We start from the raw sequence: 25,274 nt of genomic DNA, 5'->3' as shown, positions 1-25,274 counted from the left end.
AGGAATGAATCCCACTTGATTGTGATATATGATCTTTTTAATGTACTGCTGAATGCTGTTTGCTAATATTTTGTTGAGGATTTTGGCATCTATGTTCATTAGGGATATTAGCCTACAGTTTCGGTTTTTTGTAATGTCATTGTCTGTTTTTGGAATCAGGGTAATGGTGGCCTCGTAGAATGAGGTTTGGAGCCTTCCCTACTGTTAAATTTTTTTAAATAGTTTGAGAAGAATGGGTGTTAAATCTTTAAATGTTTGGTAAAATTTACCGGTGAAGCCATCTGGTCCAGGACTTTTGTTTATTTGTAGCTTGTTGATTACTGATTCAATTTCCTTAGTAGTAATCAGTCTGTTTAGATTTTCCACTTCTTCTTGATTCAGCCTTGAAAGATTGTATGCTTCTAGGAATTTATCCATTTCTTCCAGGTTGTTCAATTTGTTGGTGTATAGTTGCTCATAGTATTCTCTTAAAGTTTTTTGTTTTTCTGTAGTGTCCATTTTCACTTCTTGTCTTTCATTTCTGATTTTATTTGTTTGGATCCTCTCTCATTTTTTCTTGATAAGTCTGGTTAAAGGTTTGTCAATTTTGTTTATCTTTTCAAAAAACCAGCTGTTGGATCATTGATCTTTTTTATTGTATTTTTATCCTCTATTTCATTTATTTCCACTCTGATCTATATTATTTCCTTCCTTTTACTCACATTGGGCTTCATTTGCTGTTCATTTTTCCATTTCCCTTAGGTGCAAACTTAGATTGTTTATTTGAGAATTTTCTTGTTTTTTTAGGCAGGCCTGCATTGCTCTTAGGAAAATTCACTGTGTCCCATAGATTTGGGGTTGTTGTGTTTTCATTTTCATTTGTCTTAAGGTATCTTTTGATTTCTTCCTTTATCTCATTGGTGACCTACTCATTATTCAGTAGCATGTTATTTAGCCTCCAGGTGTTTGTGTATTTTTCAGTTTTTTTCTTCTAATTGATTTCTAGTTTCATACTATTATGGTCAGAGAAGACGCTTGATATGATTTCAGTCTTCTTAACTTTATTGAGACTTGTATTGTGGCCTACCATATGGTCTATCTTGGAAAATGTTCCATTTGCACTTTAAAAGAGAGTATATTCTGCTGCTTTGAGGTGAAATGCTCTAAAAATATAAATTAAATCCATCTGGTCTAGTTTGTCATTTAAAGCCACTGCTTCCTTCTTGATTTTCTGTCAGAAAGATCTGTCCATTGGTGTCAGTGAAATGTTAAAGTCCCTACTATGATTGTGTTGCTGTCGATCTCTGCCTTTAATGTGAGTCAATATTTGTTTTATATATTTAGATGCTCCTATGTTGGGTGCATAGATGTTTACTAGGGTGATGTCCTCTTGTTGGATTGATCCCTTCATCATTATGCAATGCTGTTCTTTGTCTATTAGTATAGTCTTCATTTTAAAGTCTATTTTGTCCAATATAAATATTGCTACCCAAGTTTCTTTCTCATTTCCATTTGCATGAAATATCTTTTTCCATCCCTTTACTTTCAATCTATGTGTGTCTTTCAATCTGAGGTGTGACTCTTGTAGCTAGCATATATATATATATGTCTTGTTTTCTTGTCCATTTAGCTACCTTATGTCTTTTGATTGGCTCATTTAATCCATTTACATACAAAGTGATTATCGATGGGTACAGAGTTATTGCCATTTTATTATTCATATAGCTACTCTTCTTTTGTGTGTTTCCTTGTTTTCCCCATTCTTCTTTTTGTAAGAAGTCCTTTAACATTTCCTGTAATACTGGCTTGATGGTAATGAATTCCTTTAGCTTTCTCTTATTTGGGAAGATTTTTATCTCTCCTTCAATTTTAAATGATAGCCTGATGACTAGAATAGTCTTGATTGTAGGCCCTTGCTTTTCATCACTTTGAATATATCCTGGCCCTCCCTTGGGCCTGCAAAGTTTCTGTTAAGAGATTAGCTGGTAGTCTTATGGGAGCTCCCTTATAAGTTATTAATTGCCTTTCTCTTGCTGCTTTTAGGATTCTCTGTTTGTCTTTAACTTTTACCATTTTAATTATAATGTATCTTGGTGTGGGCCTGTTTGGGTTCATCTTGTGTGGGACTCTGTACTTCCTGGGCTTGTATGTCTATTTCCTTCACCAGGTTAGGGAAGTTTTCAGTCATTATACCTTCAAATAGGTTCTTTATCCCCTGCTCCTTCTCTTCTCCTTCTGGTACTCTTATGATGCAAATGTTGTCATGCTTGATGTTGTCCCAGATGTCCCTTAAACTATCTTTGTTCTTTTTTATTCTTTTTTTCTCTTTGTTTTTCCAATTGAGCGTTTTTTGCTACCTTGTCTTCTAAATCACTGATTCGATCCTCTGCTTCACCTAAGCTGCTGTTGATTCCTTCTAGTGTATTCTTCATTTCAGTTATTGTATTGCTTATTTCTGACTGGTTTTTAGTTTATGGTTTCTATGTCTTTTTTATGCTTACTATCTCTTTGTTGAAGTTCTCACTAATTTTTTTTAAACATTCTTATAACCAGTGTTTTACCCTCTGTCTTTGATAGGTTTGCTGCCTCCATTCCATTGAGTTCTTTTTCTGGAGGTTTAGCCTGTTCTTTTAATGGAGACATGTTTGTTTCCTCATCTGGCTGCCTCTCTGTGTTTGCTTCTATGTATTAGGTATATCTCCTATGCCTCTCAGTCTTTGCCCAGTGGCCTGATGTAGTAGGTGTCCTGTGTGGTGCAGTGGCGCAGTCTCCCTGATCACCTGTGCATGTGTTCCAGGAGTGTCCCTTGTGTGTGTTGTGTGTATTTTCCTGTTTTAGTTGAGCCTTGATTACTTTTGGGGCTTCCAAGGGTGGGATTAACTCCTAGGCTGACTGGCTGTGAGGACTGGCTATGCCCACAGTGTATGAGCTGCTGTGTGGGGGTTGACCCCAGTGGATTCACCCCAGTGGGCTCTTGTGCCTGTTGAGACCACTCTTTGGATGTGCCACTTGTCAAGCTACCCAGGTAGTGCTATGGTGTGGTCTGAAGCTGGCCTCTGTGTGTGTTGTTTTTGGTGTCTTTTGGGAGAGGCTCCCATGTAGGCCAATTTCAGCCTTGCATGTGACTGGCCTGGGGCTACCAGGTAGAAGCTACAAAGCTGTATGTATTTTTTCGCTGCCTGTGTTAGACCTGTAGGCATGTGGTCTGAGGCTGGCTGCCATCAGTATTGGGCCTGGGGCAGCTTAGCAAAAGGCCCAGGGCCCCTCTAGGCCTGTTACCACCTGCTAGCTTCCCACAAGGCTCATCTGTTGAAAGAGCTTCCTTAGGTACACAGGCTGGGCTGGTTGACCCAGCATTGAGAGTGTCCCTGACGATGCAGCATTAGCTGGGTATGGTGGGGTTTCAGGGAGTCACAGGGTATGTGCTGTAGTTTTTACAAAGTTAATGTAAATTCGGTTCTTGCACCAGTGCCAGGCCAGTGACCACTTCGCAAAATGCCCTGAGAACACCATGGCCAACCACTGCTCCCCTCAGGCCCACAGATCTATAGTAGCTGCCCAAGAGAGGCTGCAGTACAAATTGTGGTTGGCTACCCACCATCAAAAGTTCTCCACACTGCTGTGGGCCTTCCACTGCTGTAAAAGGCTTCCACAGCTTGTGGGGTGGGGTTGGCCACCCAGGAGTTGAGAGTGCCACCATGATGCAACACTAGCTGAGTGGAGAGGGGATCCAGGGTGTCACCAAGTTGGTGCACACAAATGGATTTTATTATACCAGACCAATGCAGTCTCCGATTTTGCCCTTTGGGGGAGGGTTCAACATAGAAAAGATGGTACCCTCCTATAGGCTACACATGATGCAGGCTCCACATAGGGACAATGGCAGTTGTCCCTCCAGTGCTCATCCCAATGCCACAAAACTCAGTCTTTCCCCACATGTCTCTGGAGCCTGTTGAGTTGCTGCCCCTCCACCAGAGCTCAGGTGAGTGTTTGCAAGATCAGTGAATCTGTGTGTGGGCCTTTTAAAAGGGTATCTGTGTTTCCAGCCACTTCCCATCTCACCGGGATGGATGGACAGAGTCCTCACTGATTTTCACTGCCAAATGTTGTGGGGACTCCTCTTCCAGGCACAAGACCCCTTGGCTGAGGAGCCTAGTGTAGGGCTGGAGCCCCTTCCTTTTCATAGGAAGCCTTTAATCGAGGTGTCCCTCCCAGTGTTTACCTACTACCTGTGGGTTTGAGGTCAGCTTGTTTCATGTCTCTACCCCTCCTCCCAGTTTCCACGTGGCCGCTTCTTTATATCCTTAGTTATTGGGGTTCTGTTCAGCTAGACTTCAGATGATTCTTGAGGTTGACTGTTCTGTAATTTATTTATAATTTTGATGTGATCCTGAGAGACAACTGGCCTCGCATTTACCTAATCCGCCATCTTCCCTGGTACTTCTTGGTTACTGTTTTGAGGGTTTCTTGGCAGTGGCACAGGGAGGGTAACTCAAGAGAGGCAAACTGCCTGAGTTGAGGAAACAAAACTGAAAGTATGGGAGAATAAGATGACTACCATTCACAGGACAGAGCACTTGGCAGAGAGCTGCTGCACAGAGAAAGATCTTCTGAGATCTAGAGAGTCCCATTCAAGAATTTAGCAGTGTGCTGATGTGGGCAAATGTGTGAGAAAACTATCCAAGGCTGGACAGTCCTTAACCCTGAGGAATAAATAGATGTACACAATGATTGATACCTTCTAACACCACAAATAATGAGAGAACCAGTAATCTTGTCCAGCTTCCTCCAAATGAATTTTGTCAAGTTCCTAGTCCTAATTCCCAGTTAATAAGAAAGACATGGGACAGAGGAGTTTATTTAACAACTCCACAGGAATGCATCAGCAAATACAAACCATGGAAAGCTCTACAGTACAAACAATCCAGTTTCTTCAACAAATAAGGAAAAATAAATAGAAACCTTTAGATTAAAAGAAAAGAGAAACATCAACCAATTGCAATGCATGGATCTTATTTGCATTCTGTTTCAAACAGTAAAAAGCACTCATAAAAATTGACTGGGGAAATATGAATACTGATTGTATATTTTTGATAACAATAAGGAAATACTGAGTTTTTAGATACAGTTCATTTTTTAGATGTGGTTCATATTTTCAGTTAAAAAATAAGTCCTAATCTTTTAAAGATACCTCTGAAATGTTAAAGGATGAAATAATGTCAGGTCAGGGATTGGCTTCAGAAAAATTTGGGGTGGAGTGAAGGGTAGAAATGAGGAAACAAAATTGCCCACGAGATGATAGTTATTCAAGGTAGGTGTAGTTGAATGGAAGTTCATTATGTTATTCTATTTTTCAATATGTTTGGAATTTTCATAATAAAAATTTAGATGAATGTTAAAGTACATAAATAATTACGTAATAAATTGAAGCAGTGGTTAAGGACTCAGATGTTATGCTCTATGCTTCTGAATGAAAACTATTTCTCAGGAATTAGAGATACCAGAGATAACATTTACAAGGACAACGAAGACTGATTTGTGAGATTCCCTTAATGGAGACCACGTTTTCTCCACACAGGTCATTGGCTTTTAAGGATAGACATTTTTTCTGAAAATAGATCTGGCAGTACACAAGTGGTTGACTATCTAATTGAAGACATCAAAGGAGACCAGAAAACTGGGTCTATAAATGTGGTTGTTACTCCTTCCTGTTCTTCTAATAAGGCTAGGTTTATGAGAAGTCTAATAGAACACATGGCTGCTATCCTTCCAACAGCATTCTTGCAATACAACTCCTCCAAATCAATTTTGCCATTCCCACATTTCCTGTTTGCGTATTGCTCTCAATTCTACTTTCAACTCACACTTTGTTTGTTTGTTTGTTTGTTTGTTTGTTTGTTTTTGAGGTGAGGGAGAAGAATCTTTGGAGATGTCCAAAAATTTTTCTGGGGTCAAATAGTTCATTAGAAGGTATGCTTTATCTAGAATCTGGTTGTTTTGCAGTAAGACATTCAGAGTAGATTATCCAAGGTTCTGCCAAAAGAAAAAGAAAAAAGTACCCTCTCTCTTAACTGATTTGAATCCTACCCATCCAAAAGGATATGCCCAAGTCCAATAAATGGAGTCCCTAAGAAGATGAGTGTTATATCTTCTATTTCCAAAAAATCTCTCATGGTCTCTAGTTCAGTATCCTACAAATAACCAATAACCCACGAAGTAAATTTTAAATTTTCAGCATATTTTTAGGTAATTATTATGTCTATAATATTACTGTACTAATAATATTATCAAAATATCATCATGCATCCTAATGTTCATTTTTACTAAATGCCTGACAAGACCACAGGAGCAGATTTAAAACCTGATATGTGCTTTGGGAGCAGAATTAGCTTTGGGGAATCAAGGCTAGTGAGCATTTTTGTAGGCTGGTTACATTTTGGGAATTATTTGCAAGAATGTGCTGCAGAAGTTGCAACTGAACTTTTCAAAATATTTATCACCATAGTAAGAACTTTTTTTAGTGTTTTTTGTTTTAGACACAGTCTTGTTTGTAATGGCCATTTAAAAGTTGCTACCCCAGGCTTATAAAACAATGTTATAGTGTCTTCCCATCAACAATATTAAAAACATTCATCTCTGGGAAAATGTTATAAAACAGTTCCACTGCAATGATAATTCAAATATTAAAGTAAATATAAAAATGATATTGTATGATACAATACCAACAGATTAGAAATTCTTTTCAAGAGAGTATTTAAAATTCTGATGAAAGCAAATTACTAGTACTGTAGACACTAGTCATATGTGGCCTGTGTAAATTTAATTAAATTTAAACAAAATTCAAAATTTAGTTTTTCCATTGCACTACTCACATTTCAAGTGCTCAATAGCCACATGTGGCTACAGGTTACCATATTGGACAGTGCAGATATAGAACATATCCATCATCACAGAAAGTTCTATTGAATAATGATGGTCTTTGTTAGAGAGACCACTACTGATGAATGGATATGTAGATATTAATTTATTTCTATCAAGTCATTTTTCCTTTGTTATAGGAGGTTGAATTAAACCTATCAAATTTAAATGATTTTTCTAGAAAATTTATATTATAAAGTAAAAAGTTAAAAATGTGCCACAATCATTGCAGTATAGATTTTCTTTATTCTCTCACTACAAGAAGAATGGAATTTCAAAAGATTCCATTTCCTCAAGATAGGGAATTATAGCATTAGCCAGTCTTCCCCTTCAATTTGCATTTTCTTTCTTTATAAAGATCTATTCTAACCATGCTCTGCTTCCAAGTTTACCCAACAATGGCCCAACCTTTATTTTGTGGCAAGGAATTCCTATTTTAGAGGGCAGTACTTCAGGCTTCAAGCTCCACACTTGAGAAATTGGTTACTAGCATAAAAAACTCACTTCCTCGCCAGGTCCTCCTACCAAGTGAGGAAGTTTTTTGTTACACCCTTCCAAAGTTCCAGCAAATTCCTTAGTCTAACACAACTTCTCATCTCCCAATTCAGAAAGATGCATTTTGTAACATATATAAAAAGACAGAAACGTGGAAATGAATAACCAACACAATTTGACATCCTTATGTAAGAAAGTGAAATGCTCCTGAAGTTAGACCTGAATATGAAGGTCTGCCTGGTCTGTCTAATACAGCAGAGAAACTGTGAGTGACATCATCTCTACCATTTATGCTTAGAAAGGAACCATGGTGCAGAGGAAAGATAAAAATACAAGAGTAACAAAAGTAAATGAAAATAATATGAAAAACTCCCAAACCACAGGGCTAAACCAGTTGAATTTAAATGCAATTGCTGTAAACCTTGATGAAACATAAAATGTCTGTATTTAAAAAGACTAGATAAACCAGATAGCTGATCCAGATGGCTTAAAAAGGATCTATAATTACATGAGTATACAGAGAATTTTAAGTATTTTCACAAAAAAGTGAAGAATAATGAATAATCATTTAGGATTGAAAATATTTTATTTTAGAAGTAGGTAGTACAACTACAAAAAAAATAATAAAGTCCAGGTTTATAAATACTTAACAGAAAATTCCAAATATTTTAGAAATTGATCATTTTCCAGAATAACATTTTATTTGGAAACTAAATTTCCACAGCAGATTCCATAGTTCTAAAAATTAATTAGAACTTTGAAATTAGCTATTAAAAAAGTACATTCATTTGGGGCAAGGGGGAAAAAAACGAAGAAAAGAATATACCAACCTTCCAACCTTTTCTACAGATTTTTGCATCTTGGAAATTAGACTTGCTTTCAAGATTCTTTGCATTGTTTAAATTTGTAACCTCATCTCTTTGCTCACTTGCTCACTCCCCAAGCAAGTCTAAAACCCAATAAATTGCTATAAATGTTTACCAATAAAATATTATTTTCCAAGCTGTTTTTTCTTAATTTTTAAAATCTAAAGAGTTTTATTACAATTAGGTAACTATTCTTGGCACAAGGCCTCTGAAACATTGTTTCTCAGACACTAATGGGTCTTGGAAAAGTTTGAAACTCTCAATTCATTAGGACTTTGAGTAGCTGTTTTGTATCTAAGAATGAGAATTGATGGAGAGTTTGGAACTAAACACATAATTTTATGAAATATGATGAAAACATAAGCATTTTGTTATGACGCACATAACAATCAAGAACCTGTTTCTTTTTAGCTAACTCCTAAAAAGTACCTCCTGTATAATTATTAAATAAAAACACTCACTTATTCAGTACTCAGCTAGCTTTTAAACTCTGAATAAGAGAAGTACACACTGAGAGAGGTACTTACATGGTTTCCTTGGATACTGGATGATGCCATTCAGGTCTATGTTTTTATCTGAAAGTGGTGCCCTGTGGAGAAATGAGGCTTGGTGAGTGGCTGTTTATACATAGTAAGTAAATAGGAACTTTGTTTATTTTTACAAAGCATTTTTTTTTATTTTGACCCAGATTTCTTTTTCTCATCACACCCAACCCTTGTAAGTAGCAATAATATGGTAGAACAGGTACTTTGCACAACTCTTTTTAACACCATGTAAGACATTGTAATTATTAAAGAGAAGCTCAAAATGCTTTAGCTAAGCACATTACTCCTTGGGCTGCTTAAATATCTTGACTACTATATTTATGCCAAACATATAAATGAACAATGCCTGCCTCTATTTTCCTTCAAAAGGAATTGTTCTCAAACCATCAGTAACGAAATTAATGTTTAAAAAATTCACATAAATGATAAATGTCCTTACCTTAATCAAAGAGTAGGAGAATGCTAGCTTTAGCCAGCTCCTAAACACCCACAGACATTAGCTGCCATTTTAAATGTTGGAGTGGGATCCTAGATTCCCAATAGTTTAAGTGCTATGAGCATACAATTTTGACATTCAGCCTCTCAGAACTACATGCTTTCTAATTTTGGTAGCGTGATTAATCCCTCTTATGTGATAAGTTTTAACCTTCTAATATTTCTTTGGATCCAAAGGAACAAATGAGCTACAGCAAAGAATGGCAACTAACTTGAATGCTTAACACAATTTAATAACCTGAAATGAAGGAAGTGTATGGTATGTTTCCATTAAAAAGTTTCCAGCCACAATTAATTGAACAAAAACTTGTCTTGTTCCAAGATTATTCTTGGAAATGTAATTTTGAAGTCTGTGTGAAATAAGGAAACTTACTTTTTTACCATGTGAAAGCAATCTCATTTTTTTAGGAATGATTTTTGGATAGACTTCCGATTTGATATTTTCCATTTGAACTAGCAGTCTAGGGGCTTGCAAGGGGGGGAGGGGAGGGAAGCAGTTCTGTGTTCTTTTGCCAGCACTGACAAAGGTCTGGTTGTCAGTGATACCTTTACAGCTAAATTTACTCCAGAGTGACAGGAACAGGTGCACCTCGGCCTGCCAGACACTTGTGCACAGGGATCACGCATCTTACGGCTTGACGATCAAGGGGGGAAAGCCTGGGTCTTCATAGAAAAGGAGAGGAGGCAAGCGCAGCCCAAACTGGGGGGTTTCTCTTCAAAGCCAGCTGGTCTGGCTTTATTCTACAGGAATTTTTTTACCTGTCAGAGTTTGGACAACAAAGCCCTCAGCAGGTGCTGACGGGTACAACTTCCTGGAGAAGCAGAAAGGCACTGGTGAGTTTCAATTGCCAAAATATAATTTTTAATTTCTAAAAGTTTATTTTCTTATCTTAGAAGAAGCACTGCTGAGGTACCTACATTCAGAAAGCTAATGAGACCATTGGAATCAGAGCCACCTAACTCAACAATGTGTTTACCTGGTGTAAAAAGTAGAGCAGTTACCATTTGACAATTTTCTGGATTTTTTTTTTTTAAGTTTTTTTTTAAAGGAAATACTTTATATTTTAATGTTGGTCTCTTTCATTACTATCTTCAATTTCTGAAAGATGAGACTTAATTGCATATATGATATTAAACTATTTAAATAAACACATAAATATCATTTCTTTTTTCTAACTGTCATCATCTATTCCAAATAAAATGTTATTTTTCAATAAATCTCCAAATAAAAATGTAAAATGGTACATGCTCTTTTCAAATGTTTCATGTGCTAATATTTTTATGTGTTCATGTGACAGGAATGTGATTAGAGAAAATATGAAATTAATTTTATTTTTAGTACATTTTTAAAATGTATTATACAGAATATTTCATAATTAAAAGTGGCAACATTTTCTCTTTACTTTACAAAGAGTTTCTTTAGAGAAAAATCTTTGGAATAAACAACCAAGACAGTACTAAAGCATGTTTTTACGTCATTGATTTCCAAAATTAGTACATTTATATATTTGGTATTTTTATTTTGTGAAATCAAAAGTTTAGGCAAAAATATTTTTTTGTGGAATAGGATTTTAATTAATGCAAAACATGGAAAAACGAAACCACATGTTAGGATATATTTTTAAAAAGTGATTCTATTTCAAGGACTCATTCTTTTAACTATGCTTCACAGCATTTCTCTACAAATTGTTGTATTATAGCAAATTGAAAACATTTATTTAAGCAAGTAAGGAGCTCAAAGCTAGGGACTATATATCGCAAACATATGAAACCGTTTTAATAACCAAATTCAATATTCACAAGCAACATGGGCTAATGCATGTAAAACACACACAGCATACATTGATCAAGAATGCTATAAATTATTATGCATAAAATCAATTTTCTGGGCTGTGGGGGGTAGAATTGGTGCTTAAGAAGAGAAAGGCCCCTACCAATATAAATTACTAATATTATGAAGCAATTATTTTATTCTGATGATCCCATCAATAATTTTCAATCTACATGTTTAATACATAGTTGTATAGTCGGAAAATAAGATCTGTCTTTCTTAAATGACCACTATATCTGAAACAATTTTCAAATCAATGCTGACACAGATATGCCACCAATTTATAAGTATCATACTCTTTTAGTATGATTTAATTGCTATTTAAAATTATGATATATTTGTGATTTTAAAAACTACCAGAAATGATCCAACAACAACAAAAAAAAAAACCTAATATTTTTAAAACATACTATTATCTACATTTTAATGGACCCATATTTTAAAAAAATTAAAACCCAAATCTGATTTTCTTTATAAATGATTACATGTAGAATATGGTTCAGGAAATCAAAGCATATTTTACTTTTAAAAAGGAATATATTGTGGTTTCAAGCTGCTATTTTTGTGTGACATTTTTCTTAATTATATTGATTCTGGCACCTGAATAACCATGCTCACTGAATTTTTTAGATAACTTCATTAGTCCTTTAAAGGATGAGTATGTACCCCATGTACTTGATGATTTATTTTTATTTATCTGGTCAGTTAAACAGTATATTCCTAAAGTATCAGATCACTCACTTTTAGGGATAACTAATTACTGCAAAACTGAACATACACTCTTAGATCAACTTTGGAATTACATTTCTGTGCATTACTATCCGCTATAATTATTGTACTGTTTGTCATTAACACCAAGTATAAGCAGTACAAAAGCTTCTTCCAAACTATTTTTATGACACTTGTGAATTATTAAAGTATGACTGGACCTATTCGTAACAATGTTAAGTATAGCCCAAATATTTCTAAATAACTAAAGTTTATGATTTTAACCACACCCTGAATTGTGACTTAACCTAAAATTCCATGATTGTTTTCTTTTAATTATGAGAAGCTTTAATCCCTAGTTTGACACATAGCTACATGTTTGTCCTTCTCTGACATGCTTTCAATTTTCATGTCTGGAAAATACCTATGCCAACTCCCTCAATGTATGGGAACCGTTTCTTTTAATAAGTCCTAGTCAGAAATTGTGGATTAAAGTTGCAATAACTCGTATGTTCCCCAAAAGGTTAATTTGAAAACCTATACACTTTAAGCATTGTTTACAATACATCTTCTTATCTTAAGGACAGCTTATTTATAGTGGAGAATATATAATTATTCCCCTAATTTGGAAAGACATTTGAAAAACATTTTGTTTATCTTATGTATTCATAAAGACAATCTTGACTCTCCAGCAACTAACTTCAGTAAATTATATTGTGAACATCAATCTGTTTAATTTCAGGACATCAGATTTTCCAGCTAAAATGTTTTTTCTTATAGGTATTTAAAGAAACAAAAGTATTTTGGCAGCTTTATGTGTGTCTCCTCATTAACCAGCCACCTGACTGACAGCTGTCAACTGTCCTTGGGCCAAATGTAACCCAGTAAAGATAAAAATTACATATTACTCATCCCTGTTGATAATACCTGGTGCCAGTAGGTTTTCAAATAGGAAAATAGGAATAATTAGACTGTATGTATAAAGAAGTAAAAGGGAAGTCATTTCAACCACCTGCCATTCCTCCTTTGTCATTAACTTATTTCTCCTTCTTTATTTATCCCACTTCTCTTGATGACCATATCTCACACCTACAAAGAGTTAATTTCCTTAAAGGTAATTCAGATGTATGTAACAAGTGTATGTCCATGAAAATACTGGGCAACCGAGTAATGAAACCCACACATTTCTTTCAATCAAATCTTCTTTTGAGCTCATGAAACCTTTGAGTTGTGGGAAAGATTTTGAAGCTTTCTACTACTCATTTTAAAGAAAATGAAACAGAAGCACAAAAATGAAATTTACCCAAGGTAACCAACATGAAGATGTAGATGGAGACTTGAGTCTGTCTCCCAAATTTAAATCCAGTGATTTTTTTTTCTATTAGTCTTTAAACATATGGACTATCAAACTATAAGTAAAATTAATGAAAAATTAATTGTGAGTTACATTCCTTTGGAGAACTGGTTTCAGTCGCCAAACTTAATAACCTTATTAAAGAAATAAACAATTTTACCACAGCATATTAAAATGTAGTTTTTAAAAAGAGTATAAACACATAAAAATATCTAAAGTATAAATTCTATTTTTGATTCTCTTTACCATTTAAACTGATTTGCAAACTGAAAATATTTATAGTGTATGTGAAATAGCAGAAATTAAAAAAAAATCAGTGGCAATATATATTTTTAGAAGATGAATGCAGAAATGAAAAGTGGAGGTTGAAATTTTTTTGAAATATTAGGGGATAATTAAAAATACCAAATATATCAAAGCATAAGCATATGTATAATACTCAAGTGCAGTATATTAAACAGTTCATATAACTGACTCAACAATTTCTGTGTATTTGTGTGTGTGTGTGTGTGTGTGTGTGTGTGTGTGTCGTTGTGTGTATAATTACCAAACCTCTCTGAACCCCAAAGGCCCCATCAGCAAATGCTTCCTAACAGCTCAGAAATTCTATGACTCAATAATCCTGTGTTAATATAAGTATCTTACATTTATTCATCTAATTGTTAATTATGTGAATATTTTATATTGCTATAATTTGTCAATAATGCTATATACAACATACTGATTCAGTCAAGGTCATGAACGTATATTCAAACTAAATACTCAATTATTTTGGGACCCTCCAGAAAAGAAAGGAGATATCTACCTTGTTCTAAATTTTAAAGAATTTATCTTAAAGTATGACTTGACCTATTGGTAACAAATACTGGGCTTTGCAGCAGTATTTGTTTTAAAACCCAGACATGCAAATTAATTTTAAAAAAGAGAGAGGGAGCTTAAAACATTGATATAGGACATGGTAGGAAATTGTGGATAGGGTTTCCCTGAAAGAGATTGGTCTAAAATGATCTCCAACAGCTCTATGCTCCCATTTAGCAACTAAATTATATATCTAAATGTATTTGCTTATTCCATTATATTTAGTCCAAATCAATATTAGTTATTAATCATTGTAATAACTTGTATGGTACCAGGTGGGTGCTAGACTTATGGGGGAGGGAGGGAATTACTTTGTAAATTATATAAATCTCTAACCACTACGCTGTATACCTGAAAGTAATATAAAATAATATTGAATGCCAATTGTAATTGAAAAATAAAAATTAATTTTAAAACAGTTATTAATCTGCAAACCAGTTAACAATACACAACAACAGCATGAAAATCAACTGCAAGCAAAATAATCAGTAAATAGTATCCATTGCTAACAAATGCGAAAGACAAGGTTGTCAAAGCAAAATATACAGAATCACAAGACTTTCTTTTTTTTTTCTTTCAAAAAATTCAATTGTCTCCCTGCATTTCAAAGGGGTGTTAGTGAATGACTTGTCCATCATTGGCCTTTGAAAGATCATAAATGGTTTCTCTTTAGAGCTGAAGATTGTTGCCCAAATAGCACCAGAGCAGAAGTAGGCAGCTCGAGTCATAGTCTCTGTTTCACTGCTTAGTAATTTTGTGATTGAAAACAAGTCGTGTAACCTCTGTGAGGCTACAGAATGGATGAGACTCTTTTGGACTTTGTGTCAATCATAGGAAAGGAAGTTGTAGTTATCCAATAGAGGTGATTCCTCTGCTTAGTGTGAACTTCTAAAAGGATTCTAGACCATATTGGTGAGTTCCTGTCTACAATGGCATGCCCTGCACGCTTCTTATTGCTATATGTAGCCCACCATGTCGGCATTTCAAATAATTAAAACTAACACCAGTATTCAGCCTGTGAAATCAGTGGGCCAAACAAAATCACCCTGTAACACACTCCCAACCAGCTGGCCATATTTTTCCCACTTGGGTACCCTGGTAACAAAACATGCAAGGTCTCACCCTCGAAATTATATTACCACACATAGCTTTGAACTTTTCAGTATGCTCCATAGGGCTGAGGTGACACAAAGGACTTAATGGTCACTTGATGTTTTTAGTTCTATAAAATGGGAGAAAATTTTTTTAATGAAAAATTGAAAAAGAAATTTACCACGTTCACTGCTGTAAATAAGCCAGCCTGAGAATGTGTTTGTGTCAGTAAAACATTGTAACAAGAAACAGGCATATCAGAGAACCCCTAATCTGAAGTGTTAAAAATATCTGGGTCCAAAAGAGGTTAATGGCAGCAGCTGGGTATGGAGAGAGATTAAAAGGCTGGTAATATGGATCACCGTTTTGCCTGGGATGGCCATGTTGTGAAGGCCCTTTATGATTACTCAGCAGACAGAGGTAATTACCAAGATCATAAGGAACATTCGTATTGATTGAAAGTCTCTTTAGTGAAAAGCCACAGCTCTCAAGTGATCAGAACAGTGCTAGTCCTGGCTGCAAGAAATCTAGGCACACATGCAGCTGGCGGTCATGGAAGAAGCATGAACTCGTCTGTCGGGCACTAACAGTAGGTACCTGGGTCTGAAGCCCATTTTGTAAGTTTTGCTGAGATACCACGATCCAAGGAACATACTCCATCCAAGAAAAAAGTTACTCCTCAGATAAGTAAAGATGAGGAATTGTACAGAGCTTTGAGAGAATTAGATCCCCATACTGATTAATCAGTTTTCTAATTACAGTGGGCAGACTATGTGTGGTATGTCTATTTTGCTTGTTTACAACATGAACCAAGACAGGCAATGGAAAGATTTGTATCAATTTGAACTCTCATTCTTAATATTTTAAACGGCTTTCACTAATTTAAAAGTTCCATAAAACGTGTTAAGATTAGTTGAGAGAACAGGAATGAATACAAGTAATAGAGAAAAGTCAAGGTTATGGAATTAGAAGGTCTTCACAGATCTTGTGTTTACTCTTACCTTAAGGCAGTGGCTTGCAAACAAAATGTACATGAGAAACACCTGAAGAGCTAGTGAAAAGAGATTCCTGAGACTGTGGGTCAGTGGGCCTGAAGTGGGGCCCAGGAATCTGGGTGAATTTGAGGCACTGTGATAAACTCTTCTCTGCACTACATTGTTGAGTCCCCACACGACCCTTTTCTTTAAGAGGGTTGGTTCTCCTCTATGACAGTAAGAAAATGAGCACTTAAGTAGTTCATTTATTTTAATTATTTTCATGTGGGTTGGTAAATGATAAGGTTCACCCAATACTACTGATAAACCAAAAATCATTCTCAAGTTCTACTTCGAGAACTGGCTAATACAGCTTGAAATATGAAAAGTGGCTTGAACTGGCTCTTTAGGAAAGTCATAATGAAACAGCACAAACAGTGCTTATTATGAGAAGTCGGTATGCATACACATTCAAGTTTTAAAATACTCAATTAATCATTACTGACCTAGAGTTTAAGAGGTTATAGCCTACCACTAATGTAAAGGAAACCACCAGCTTTATTCTCCTGTGTGCAAGTTATTTTGTAGCTGTAGGCTACTCAAACTAGAATCTCATAGCTACATAAGGGTGAGGTGAGAATGTGTGGATGGATGAACATAAATCCTTTGCCAATACTAGACAAACAACTCAGCACATTCCTTATTCACTGTGAGTTCATCATTATTAAAATCAGAGTAATTATAATGATTAATAACAAAAGTAATCATAGAAACCCTTCTATGGCTATATTGTCTATAGCATATCTCAATTGTTGAGAAATAAGTGAATCAGATAAATATAAAACTATTATTAATATCCTATGGTGTAAAACAGACAATGTAACTTTCCAAAACAATGAAAAAACTCTGAATAGTAATAACCAGTTGTGTGTGTGTGTGTGTGTGTGTGTGTGTAACTTTACTGAGTTTACAATTTAAAATAAAAAAAATTTACAACTGAAGATGAAGAGATGGGGCAGAAAAGATGAAGAAGGAAAAAAGAAGGAAATGGAAAAGATGGGGGTAAATCTATTGATTTGGCTATTTATTGCTAAAGGGGGTCAAAAGGAGCAAGAAAATTCTATAATATTTCTTACCCCTCTAAGTAGTATTCAAAATTTTTGACTTAGAATTATATTCCTTCATTTCTGAATCTCTTAAGAGTGATGATTATTAATACAAAGTGCATTTCACTTGAAATGGATCCTCTGTATCTACAGGTTTAATGCTATACAAAGTTGGGAAATATTTATGTGCACCGTCTTTGCACACAGGAAGATGCTTTATCACTGATTTCATATGGGAGGTATGCATTTTGCCCTCCAATCCTGAACCTCTACCCAACTCTAACAACTTCTTCCCTTCATCCAGGAAGCAACACATCTTGTCCCCACAGGGTTCGTATATTTTCTTCAAGATGTGTCTGGAAAAAATAACTAATTATACTACCTCTGGCGGCTTTGGGGAGTTAGAAGGGAGTACACACAAGGTGAGACCAAGTGACAATATGGTAGCTATGGCACAAAGAACACATAGCAACTGTGTGACTCCTATGAAAAGAGGAAATAGAGACTGAAGCAACAGGTTCTAAAGTGTACTATATTTTAAAAAATAAGTAGACAAATTTTCAAGGAGCATCATGACATTTTGCTGATAAGAGAGCTCATATTCCAATCCCAGCCTTTTAGAAAACAGTAGTATTTCTTCTTCAAGTAAGAGCCAGGCTTCCCATTGACTTGCACCCAGGGCTCACCTACATGTTGGCTGTGGGTGGGAATAACTGTAGGTGGGAGGGACTGAGACATGGGGTCTCCTCCCTAAATCATCCCTTGACCAACACAGCAGAGAATTTGTATAGTCATGGAGACTCCCTTGAATGATGAACTCTTTGCAGAAAACTTTTGAAGAAAAGTTCATTTAAAGGAGTAAATGTTCATGCTGTGTCATGAAGTTTGGGGAGTGGTTGGCTCCTCTGACAGAACATAATCCAGGAGAATTCTGGAACATAAAGAGGCTGCTGAGGAATGAAAGCACTCTGTGGGTCACATCAATGAAAGGCTGTGAGGAGATAGGGACACTCAAAGAAACAGACAATGTAACTATTGATTTTGAAAATAATTGTAAGTTTGCCAAAGCTTGTCTTTGTATCACCGACTTCCCTACAATCACCTTCAGCTTGTCCTTCTTTTACTCTGGCAGCTGATACAACTTACCCAGCTGATACAATTTTACCTATACCACATGGACACCATTGATGTAAATGTACTTTAAAACTCAGATTTAATAGGAAGCCACTCATTCTACATATTTATGCTAAGGTTCTTTATATTTAAGTGTAAGATTATGGAATCAATAAGCAATTTAGAAGATGTCTGATGTAACTAAAAAATAAGATATTCTGGGCAAATGGATATCTAATTATTTTAGTAAGTCTGATAAAATCAAATACGGATACAAATGAGAAGTTTCTCCGAAAAGAATAGTATATAGAACACTAACAAGGGTAATATAAATTGGCAATCCCAAAATGTAAGACTTCTTGGCATAATATATATTGGTTTAAGCGACACATTATCATAAGTATGTTTTATATTTATTTCAAATATAAAACGCCCTATTATGAAATAAAAGCTGCTTTGAAGTATGAAAACTCTTGGAAAAGAAAACATTTTCTAAAATAGTATTAGATAACTGAGACATTGAGATGTTTTTCAGGAAAATTAGTCCTTTAAAGTGAAATATACAGATGCAACAATGATACAGTGTAACAATGCAATATACAGATGATGTATTATAGAATGGTACACTTGAAACCTATATAATTTTATTAATCAAAGTCATCCCAATAAATTTAAAATTAAAAAAAAATTATCAGACCTTTTATGAGTGTTACTCACCAAAATGTCTCAAAGGCTACACGTTTGTATCAGGGATAACCTTGAAATTCTCTTTTTGTATCTGCAATTAGTGTCACTCTATGAGCGATATCAAATAATCTGCTACTCTGTAGTCACATCAGAGCTTTTGTCAAGCACCTTCTTTACTACATTTGGTTTGGATTTAGTTTCAGCAACGAATTCATCCTTACTGATAAAGATGTGCCAGCAATAAGACTGGTCTTATGACTGCATGGCAAATTCCAAGGAGATTTGACTTGTGCAAAGACAACATTACTGAAATAAGCAAATAACTTCCTAAAGTGTCTACCTTGAAGAAGAAGACACACATTTAGACATGTATTTCTGCAATATTTTCTGGTGGGAAAAAAATATTGATTATATCATTACCTGCTCTCATCATCCCTGTAAGTGAGCAAAGGTCAGGAGTACAAGGAAGCACTATGGCATCATAACTAAGGGCATCTATTGGAAACAAACAAACCTGGTTTCTTGTCCTTTGTCTGGCCCTTCTGAGCTATGTGATCCAGGGCTGGTAATATCACCTCAGTAAGCTTCAGTTTTTAAAATCTGTAAAATGGGGAGAATAGTAGTACCTCTCTGAGAGGCTGTTGCTTTGATAAGAAGAAATAAAGTTTATAAAGCACTTAATACAACACAATTAATTAAAGCAGGTGATACAACAATGACAAATAGTGAACATTAAATGTTAGGCACTTTGAACTTATTTATTTCAACCCACATTCTATCAAATATGATATTATTTTTGCACATTTACTAAAATATCATTGCATTATAAATATATCATTGATGTAGAAATATTTAACTACAAATTTAGTTTTAAAAAATCATCTACAGGAATCCAGACATCTTTGGTCTGGGTTCTTGATTCAGTGAATTAGTATACACTGGTAAAACAAACCAATTTTAATCACTGACTAAATTTAAGTTTTATTACATTTTACTTTTAATTCTCCATATTCCAAAATAATTTAGATACTTCATCCCAAATAATAAAAGTTAATTTTCTTTCTTCCTAGTAAATTAGAATATGGATATAATTACATATCTCCTTATTTTTAAATCTAGTATGTATTGAAAGCATATAAATGTATGCATGCTCTTGCCTTCTTGAAAAATTAATTTTTTATATTATTTTGCTTGGTTTAAAATTTTAGGTGATACATAAAGTATTTTTTAAATAATCGTGTTAAGTTCTCGGCTAAATTAAATACATACAATCATTTGGAAAATTACTTAGAGAGAGAGAGGAAACACAGTACATTTTGCAGTGTGGTAGCTTTGTTCTCTCCTTTCTAGACTACTTCATCTTACTTAACTTGGTGTTCATAATGAGGAGAGTTGGTGTGAATACCAAATATAGGAATCATACACATTCCAAGTGGGACTTTATTAAAACCAAAAATGCAAGATGTCTACGGCTTTTGTTTTTCAAGAAGCGGCAAATAGTCCCTAGACATAGCTGTGATATTGATCATGTGTCCAACAGAGAACTACTTCTAGGTCCCTCTTGTAGAGAATGCTCCGTTAGGCATTCCACGGGCTCCCCCTTCCCAGCAGGCCACCACCCAGCCTCGTTGCCATAGATGGCCATCAGACATTTGGAATGACATCAGGAGATAATCTGAGCAGACTCTGCCCTAAAGAATTCAAGCTAGCAGGAGACTGAAGATATCAATGTCTTCTTGGCTGACAACAGCATTCCAAAGGTCAACCAGGGTGAAAAGAGGATGGACTTGGAGTTTCCAGTGCCTTTTCAACAACCAAGCAGCTAACAAGTATAAGGAAGCATCTCTCAAGAAAATGATAATAATATTAAATAAAGACAAAGGAAGCCTGAAAGTATCCTGAAGGTACGATGGCTCTGAAAGGGAAATAAGGCAACCTCTACCTATTAGATCAGGGAATTTTAGGACTGAAGAGCTCTCTACCTCTTAAAGGTAAAACTCACAAACAGTTCTCATCCTGAACCAATTACAAGCCCTCTGACAAACTACTTCTCCAACTTCCTCTGTGACAGCCCCACTTGGAATGTGTATGATTCCTGTGTATGGGCAAATATGTGACTTAATAATATAGAAGGAGAATTTCTTTGCAGGAGAATAAGAATGGCTTTTACTGCAGTTTACCACTTTCCCAGCCCTGTGCTTTACATTGAATAGCTTGTTGAATCCTCATAACAAAGGTTTGAGGGTAGCACTTTATGATCCACATTTTATAGATGAAGAAATGAGGCAAACGAAGGGTCAGTAACTTGTGCATAATCATATAGTTACCATGTGTTAGAGACAACTGGTTTTTGGCCACATATCCTCTTAGTCAGACCAGCCTTTTCAATAGTAAGCTATAGAGAGACTGAGGCCTTCTAGTACCTATGCCTTGAAGAATTAAAAGATTTTTCTCTTAGGTTATTAGATTTCAGGGAGAATGGGAAGAATCCTTTATACCTTGAACCATATGCAAATGGTAAATTAATAAGAGACGTAAAGACAATAATTTAAATATGCATCAGCTCAGGGGAGGTGTGAGCTTTAAAAGACATTTTATGGTTATTGTTGTAAAATGATTTATTATTCATGAGTCCTCCTATCTGAAAACTTAGGGGTCCTTCACTAAGGGTTAACTTACAAGCTAATTACCATAAATGGACAGAATTAATACCAACATTTCACCCCTAAATAATAAGAAGAAATATAGGGGATGATCATGGCAAAAACCAACTACCCAAATAAGCCAAAACATTGAAGTTAGAAAGTTAATGCTATGTCTCTAAATCTTTATGATGTATTCTGTTACCTTGTATGTCTCAGGTAGTATAATTTGTAAATAAGTTTTGTTCATGTTATTAACATAATATCAGGCAAAGACGTAATCAATGTATCTTATATCTTCATAGAATTTGAAGGTTATGCTTTGCTAATAATTCTCCCCTATGTAACACCTTGCCTCCCTGACCGTAAGAGTGCTTTTTAGCTCTTACTTCAAAAGAGTAATTCCATTTCCTCAGGATTTTTTAAGTATAAGTAAGCACACCGTTATCCCAATTAGTCTCTTCAAAAAGGCATTATTTGAATCTGTGACACTACCAATAATACATTTTTAGTTTGGGAGACAGTATGATTCCCCACACACCTGATTCTTTATGAAATGGAATTTTTTCCTAGAGGAATGCTTAGAAGTATTTTCCCTTGTAAAAGGGTTTCCTTTCTAAAATCTTCTGTCAGGTCACCTTTTTGTGAAGTTAATTTGCCTAGCCAACCCCAGGCCCTGGGGCTGGCAGAAAGGTGCACTGGTCTGACACAAAGTGTGCTAGACCCTGTCAGGTGACCTTAACTTCCTTACAAATTTATGACATGATTTGGGGGTGCATCTCTTAACTGCCCTGGGCCCAACTTTCCTTCCCTGTAAAAATTTAGGTGCTTCTGTTAAGTATTTCCTAGTATTTCCTCCAGCAGGAGGATACTGAAATTCTGACTTTAAAACTTTTCACACTAGTGACAAGAAATGCAAATACCAGTGTCCTAAAATTTAGATGGTATCATAAAGCAGGTTATTTCTTTCTCTTTTTTGAACCAGCATTCAATCTATTCCAATAGAACTTTATGCAAAGATGGAAACGTTCAACATTTCCCAGTCAAAAACCTGAAATGTGACTAGTGTTAACTAAGGAACTTAATTTTAAATTTAATTTTAATTAATTTAAACTTAAAAAGCCACATGCGGCTACCTGCTATAACCTAGGTAGCAGCTTATAGCTTTGAGAACATGACAATATAAACATTTTACACCTTTGATGTATTCAGCCGAGTGCTCTAGAATGCCTTTGGAGCATTGATCTTTCCACCACGCTTGGTGCCCTTGGTACAACTCCACACACAGATCAAAGAACAGCACACGCATTTGCATTTCGTGATGGCATGTTTGCAAGAGACCCCGATACTATTCTAGCGTGCTAACAAATAGAGGGGGATGAAAGGAGAAAGGAAGTTTGGGGGGAGTTATGTGTTTTCTCCCTAGTATCCCATTTCTTGTTGTTTGTGGCCTTTCCTTAGCCAAGACACGCACATCCACCGAGGCAGCTTAACTACTAGAACCAGGGTTTGGCTGTTAGCTTTTGAAATAACCCTATAGAGCCTGAAAGCTTGGGCTATAAAATCCAGCTCCGGGACGCAGTCATTTCTTATTCGTCTGTCAGGTGAAAAACCAGACTGGCTGGTGTGGGACTGGGGCGGCAGCCCGACCTGAGCGTGCCACTCGCCCTCTCTCAGGCTTGCAAAATGCTCGGAGCACTCCGAGAAGCTTGTGCCGCCGGACCCGAACCGCGTGCCAGCGCTTTGTGCACGGTGCGTGGGTGAGTTCACTATGTACGTCGCTCGGAGCTCATTCTCAGCTCTTTGGGGTCGTCCTTCGCCAACCTAGGGGAAATATCCCCAAGATCCGCAAACCGGACCAGCAGGACAACCACCCTGACACCATCACAGCCCAAAACCACCAGCGTTGCGTCCTCCTCCGTTCCCCAGAGCCCACCACGCGGCCTCTTTGCCAAGCCACCGGCCGCTTTCCCCCAAGCCGTGAAATCCCGCCTCTAGACACAACCTGGCATACCCGCTGCCAAGACAGCAACGCCCCCCCACCCCCGCCCCACGCCCGCCTTCTGCGCATCCAGGCCCCAGAAGGGCCCCACGCCCGCCTCCTCCTCGCCCGTGGCGCACGCACGTGGCGCACTCACCCCCTACTAGCTGCCTCCGAGCTCTAGAAACGCTCCCTTGAGGGAGCCCCCGCCCCCTCAGCTCTGTCCGCGCGGAGAAAAGTGGGTGAGGGGAAGCGGAGCGGTGTAGAGAAAGGAGTATAGAGGTGGTGAGAGCAGTGTTGAGGGGAGGACCGGCAATAATTGAATAGCGTTGGGCTGTTGCGCCTCTGCTAAACGCCCAGCCAGTGCGGATTCACTTTCCACACAAATCATCCGGAGGGATTGTTGCTGCCTGCAATCAATAACTCATCGGAGTGAGCTGCTGAAATCAGAGGCCTCCCCCGTCTGGGTCTTTAAGGGGCCGTCCCGACTGAATCCCAGCCCTCTGCTTTCCAGACAAAGAAGTGGGCACCAAAACGCAGGAAGAGATTTTTAACCCCTACCCCCATTCCGATCCTGGGTAAAGATCTTTAAAAATTAAAGGACACACACACGTAGAGAGGTATCTAGAAGAAACAGTTAAAAGGGGATGTGTGAAAATCCATTCTTTGAATTGAAGGTTTCTGTGATATTTCAAGAAATGGGATAGAATCAATGTTCCAAAGAACATTTAATTTAGTAAGTAAAGGTAAAGTCCATTAAATTTAGCCATGCATATGGATACTTTTTATCGCAAGCAAATTACTGATCCATCCTTATTTGGGCACGCTGATACAGGATAAGGAAGAAATGTACTATAATTTGTGGTGGCATTTTTAAAAACCTTAACATATCTTTCAGACATTATTTCATGACGATTGCATTTCTATAAGGTGAAAAGGCCCTGGGAGATGTGTGTTATGATCCCCACGTAATAGACTGTTAAAACCAAGCAGAGCTGGGAGAAAGGGAATTCACCAAGTCACTTGGTACTGACTACCAGTCACCAAGTTGAGAGTAACTCACTGTGGGCCTTAGCCTCAAAGACTAAACTCAGCTAACACCCCTAAATAAAAGTGGCCAAAATTCTTCATTTCTCCTTGACTCAAAAGCAAGTTAAAAATAAAAGCAAATCTTAAGGATGTCAAACCAAATGTAGAGATTTCATAAATCTTAACTCTTTACTATGAAAAGTCTTACAGGTACAAATGAGAGAAGGGATATTGACCATGATGGTCAGATATGTCTCAAGGTTGGGAGGACTAGACCCATTTTGCAGCCAAGGGAAAAGTTCGTTTGTGTTCTCAAAGTCATAGAAAGGTAGCTTCAAACAGATTAGAATACAGGGCATTTGTCTAGGCTCAGTACAGTTAGACAGTGCTTGGAAGGTCTTACTGGCAGTAGCATTCGTAGAGGGTCCTGAATTCACATCACTAATCCCAAACTATTTTAAATTTGCCTTTGGGCAATGCATAAAAGATGCTGCCCTTTCAACAACTTCAGTATCCCAACCTGACAAATTTTGTTGGCTTGGAATAGCAGGGATTTGACTTCCTTCCTTGTAATTCTTCATCTGATACAAAATTAAAGGAA

General features: G+C 36.5%; 1 protein-coding gene and 1 long non-coding RNA gene across 9 annotated transcripts in view; one reads left to right on the top strand and one right to left on the bottom strand.

Moving 5' to 3' along the window:
- The window catches only part of LOC109448662 (uncharacterized), a 430,094-nt gene extending 406,141 nt beyond the window's left edge, over positions 1–23,953 (bottom strand). For both annotated transcript variants that reach the window (XR_012495024.2, XR_002137562.3), the window contains exons 1-3: positions 23,802–23,953; positions 19,536–19,621; positions 8,786–8,847 (exon numbers count right to left, since the gene is read on the bottom strand). This is a non-coding gene — a long non-coding RNA (uncharacterized LOC109448662). The remainder of the gene's footprint in view (positions 1–8,785; positions 8,848–19,535; positions 19,622–23,801) is intronic.
- Positions 9,944–25,274, top strand: part of MEF2C (myocyte enhancer factor 2C) — a 168,028-nt gene continuing 152,697 nt past the window's right edge. For 5 of the 7 annotated variants that reach the window (XM_019734231.3, XM_074328748.2, XM_074328752.2 and 2 more), the window contains exon 1: positions 9,944–10,132. The gene's annotated coding sequence lies outside the window, so the exon portion shown is untranslated. The remainder of the gene's footprint in view (positions 10,133–25,274) is intronic. The other 2 variants (XM_074328754.2, XM_019734221.3) reach the window with 2 other exon arrangements.

The sequence above is a fragment of the Rhinolophus sinicus genome, chromosome 3 (genome assembly GCF_057876585.1).
Source record: "Rhinolophus sinicus isolate RSI-liver-muscle chromosome 3, RSI-T2T, whole genome shotgun sequence".
In the NCBI taxonomy this organism is placed as follows: Eukaryota; Metazoa; Chordata; class Mammalia; order Chiroptera; family Rhinolophidae; genus Rhinolophus; species Rhinolophus sinicus.
This window is presented reverse-complemented; position numbering and strand designations above follow the sequence as displayed.